Raw genomic sequence first — 4,878 nt, forward strand, 5'->3', positions numbered from 1 at the left:
CAGTATCACGAACTTATGCTGATAGATGATAAGGTCAAATTAGCCAATGTAAACGGGCCCATAGAGTCTATTTGGATTGGCTTATTTACTGACATTAGCACTTGTGAGACTGTTTCAAAAAACTTATGACATGTTCATTAGCTGTTTTCAGCTTATTTTCATAAATACGCCAAGATAGGTTATGAAAACAGTTTATAGCTTATGCAAAAACAATTAACTTTATTACACTCTTTGTTATTGAAATAGCTTGCATTATACACTACAGATTAAGTTGTTTATCCAAACAGAGCCATAGTGTGGCGGGAGGTTACCGGGTTCTACGTTGATATGGTGGGAGGTGTTGCCATTAAAGGGAAAATTTTGGTAGGATTAGGGCCCGTTTGGATTGGCTTATTTGAGCTTATCTATCAGCATAAGTTTGTGATACTGTTTGGTAGAATTCTTGGAAATAGCTTATGGCAATTTTCATAAGCTTTGATCAACTTATTTTAATAAGTTCTCCAATAGAGCTTATAAAAACAACTTATAACATATACTAAACCAATTTAACGATATTTATCTTTTGCTATAAAAATAGCTTATGCAAGCTTATATATAACCACTTATCATGAGAAGAGCCTGTGTTATAAGCTACAAATAAGCTGCTTATCCAATTTAACGATATTTATCTTCTGCTATAAAAATAGCTTATGCAAGCTTATATATAACCACTTATCATGATAAGCGCTTGTGTTATAAGCTACAAATAACCTGCTTATCCAAACAGGCCCTTAGTTTTGTAGTTGTGAAGGAGGATTTGGTAACTAATGAATATCTTACTTGAACTTGTTTTATATCCTGAAAATATAGAGGCAGTGTTAATTTTTGCTTCACTTTTGAAAAATAAATAGGTGGCTGGGGTTCCTGGAGTGACAGAAGCATTGTTTCTAGCTAGACAAGCTGAACTTGCTCAAGAGAGGGATGAATCTAATGAAAGCCCTATGCTCTATAGCTGTGGCCTATGTGGCAAGGGATACAAAAGTGAAAAGGCTCATGCCGAGCATCTCAAGTCCATGCGGGCTTCTGAAGGAGATAGCCAGTCAGACGGGAAGGCTATTATTAAGCCACTTCCACAACGGGATGTGAATAAGCCTCGTCCTAAAAGAGTGGTTGATAACTCTGCAGAAGATGACGACAGTGAAGATGAATGGGTGGAGGTTGATTCTGATGATGATGCTGCAAAGTCCTTGACAGATATGAACATGGATGAGAATGCTGAAAATGATGACATGGATGAGGATGATGGAGTGGACTTAGATCCATCGTGTTGTTTTATGTGTGATCATAAGCACAAAACAATAGAAAACTGCATGGTTCATATGCACAAGCATCATGGATGATCCAAAAGGACTCCTCACATATCTTGGGCTGAAGGTATAATTCTGCGACCCTCTCCCAAAAAAAGAATATGTTTGGTTTGGTCGGAAAAAATACTAATACCTTTCCAATTTGTAGGTCAAAAGAGACTACTTGTGTCTGTACTGCAACGATCAGTGTCATCCTTTCAGCAGCTTGGAAGCAGTCAGGAAACACATGGTAGCGAAAAATCACTGCAAGGTATTATGGTGATGATGACGATGAGGAGGAAGTAGAGTTGGAAGAATTCTATGATTATACCAGCAGGTTTGTTTGGTTCATTTTATATCGATCATTCAAAACTACCCCTATAGGATTGGCAAGGCCTGTTATTGATACATCTGATACAAAATATTCATATTACTAATATTCCTTTTATCGGTTATGTTGATGAGCAAGGGAAGCAGCTAGTTGTATCTGGTGATGAATTTACAAATACAGATTTATAATGGATTAATTATCCAAATCCACATAATAATTAAATTACATATCATCATATATTTATAAACAATATTTCTCATATTTTATACTAATGAAATAAATCATTCTTCCTTCAATGACATATTTTCTGTCTCTTTGGTCTTTCTGTCTCTGTATCTCTATCAACCATTCCTCTCTCTCTCGTCATCATCTCTTTATTTTTATTTTTTGTTTCTCTGTCCTCACAGAGACGAAATCATATATCGGTTCTCCATATGCAGGATCATCACATATACATGTGTAATTAACACACTTCGTAATCAGAGGAGGTACACAGAAATTTTCTGGACATTCAGCGACTTTTCGACATACATAAAGTGCTGTAATTAAAAAAAGAGCATAAGATTGTTAGGAATCAAATGCTATAAAATATTGTGCAAGAATTAAAGAATGAAAATTTGCATACCGTTAACGTTCATTGCAATAAGAAATAGGAAAAGAATGAGGGTCATAACATAAGTATACTTCTTCATAAGAAATTACAAAGAATTTGAACACTTTATAATGTGGAAAGTTTGATCTTTACACCAAATTAAATATTTTCCAGCATTTATAGAATTGTGAAAAATAAAACTTCCGAGATTAGAATTATTGTAGAATGTCTCTTTGGTATATTGAAGTGTTTTGCTTGCCCATTTAACTCAAATAAAATACTTTCTCGTTATAAGAGATAACATTTTTAACCTTTCATGATAGAAAAAGGTAAATCATGAAAGAGTAGTAATTCTACTTCTCTCTGTTTTCTCCTGAATCCTCTTCATTATCTTCATTCCCTCTCAAAATGTGTTGGTCAATATTATTTGGTTATGTCATTCTTTTTTCTTCATCCATGCCGAACATTTGAACATCTCATATGTTATGATCTGTAGCACGAACATTGGTATTTTCTAAGAGAATTTCCTCGATGACAATTTCAATAACGATGGGAGTTTTAGCTTGTAAAAGATATCATGGTCAGTCATGTATTATAATAGAAAATGTATGGAAGAGCAATTATTTCCTCGTGCAGCCGTTGAACAAGGCCGCCCACGAGCACCTTTGTCAACTTTCGCGGAACATAGGTATGGAGGTTATCCCTAAAGAGAATTCCTAAGACGATTCTTTTAGTGAGTTGGCGGAAAAAGATGATAGGATCTACCCATCCCACAGGATGGGTAGATGTCACAGATGATGAATTGATTTCGTACCTATGTAACTAGATTTTTATTTTTGTTTTAATAATTGATTCATGAATCAATTATTTTCAATTGTATCTTTCAAGTGGTATTTTTTGGTTATTTTCCTATTTTTATCTCAAAACTAAATGGAAACTTAGGAAAGTGCTTTATAAACATATGTATAAAAAGAACATATTTCATCTAGTTTCCTTATGCCCACTATAACCAGTTATTTCGGTTTTCTACTAGCAGTTTTAACAATAACCGCGGGTCTTTTTATTAGTCTGAATAAGATACGACTTATTTGATTTGAAATTTTGAGATGAATTGTAAATTTTTGAATTTTTTAGATATTCTATAGTTCCTTATCATGTCAATTGCCAATTCTTGGTCATTGAGATTCACGGTCAATACAGATTCCTATTTAAGGATAGATATTACCCCCACTTTTTTTCCTTTCAACCAAACTCAAATGATTGAAGTTTCTCTATTTGGAATCGTGTAACTGCATAATGAGAAATTCAACTAACTCTGTCTCCATTGACGTTGATTTGACACCTATGGGAGGAAAGGTAATCAAACTTTTTAACTCAGAAAAATTATTCAGCTTCTGCTTAGTTTTAATAATAATAATAATGTTTTTTATTGGAGGTTTGCAGTAATGTATAGTGAAAACAAGCAAAGGTTCTGTTTCTGTGCTTATTTGTAGAGATCAAGATAAACATAAACCTGCTTTGATTTCATTAAGTTCACATCTATAAGAATTGAGTTTTTAAAGTTGTCACCATGAGAAGGATTGAGGTCTGTTTGTATAAGCAACTAAATCAATCAAGTGCTTATACTATAAGTTTCTATGTGTAAGCTATTTCTGAGGGATTAACTCGGGGATTGAGCGTTTATCACATGCTATAAATGTTTATCACATAAAGTTTAATTTTTTTTTTTTGAAAAAACAAAATTAGCCCATTTAAATTGACTCTAAGGAGAATCGAATCTAAGACATACATTTTAAATTTGAGGGGGGTATTCGCACATAAGTTTTAAATTTGAGGGAAATATTTGCTACATAAATTTTAAATTTGAAGGGGTATTAGTACATAAGTATTAAATTTGATGGGGTATACATATAAAGTTAATTGTCATGTCATAGAGTATAACAGCCAACATAAACGAATGACCTAATTGACTATCATTTGACAATTTCATGAAAAGTTTTTAAGGTTTCACAAAATTTGAAAGGTTTTTGACGAAAATTATGATTTCGGAAGCTTATCTATTCACTCAAATTTTAAAAGTACCATGTTATTAAAAGACTAAGGGTTAATAATGCTTTTCACCCTTGTAATATATGTCATTTTCGGTTTAATTTGCATCCTTGCAAAACTTTTTTTTTTCTTCAAAAAACACCATTCCTCCATCCAACTCATCATATGCTCATATATTGCGCTGACTTGTTTTATTTTTTATTTTTTTAATTTTTATATATTTTTAAATGTCCGCATCAGATTTTATTTTATAAAATATCTGAAAATTAATTTTCAAAAATAAAAACAATCCAAAAAATCAGAAAAATACTCAAATTTTTTTACAAAAAAATTTTAAATCGAAAAAAAAATCAAATATTAAAAAATCAGAAAAAACAATAAGATTTTTTCGAAATTTCGGTTTTTTTTAAAAATTCAAATATTAAAAAATCAGAAAAATATTCTGTTTTTTTTCGAAAATTAGAAAAAACAAATTCGAAATTTTTTAAAAAAAAAGTCAGATTTTTTTCGGGAAAAAAATATTTTCTACAAAAACAAATTCTGGAAAATATTTTATTTTTAAAAATCTGGATCGAAATATT

At 31.7% G+C, this 4,878-nt stretch overlaps 1 pseudogene; it reads left to right on the forward strand.

Annotated features, from left to right (window-relative positions):
* Positions 1-327: 327 nt before the first annotated feature.
* Positions 328-1,859, forward strand: LOC11431972 (cytoplasmic 60S subunit biogenesis factor REI1 homolog 1-like; annotated as a pseudogene).
* Positions 1,860-4,878: the final 3,019 nt, after the last annotated feature.

The sequence above is a fragment of the Medicago truncatula genome, chromosome 5, assembly GCF_003473485.1.
Source record: "Medicago truncatula cultivar Jemalong A17 chromosome 5, MtrunA17r5.0-ANR, whole genome shotgun sequence".
Classification (NCBI taxonomy): domain Eukaryota; kingdom Viridiplantae; phylum Streptophyta; class Magnoliopsida; order Fabales; family Fabaceae; genus Medicago; species Medicago truncatula.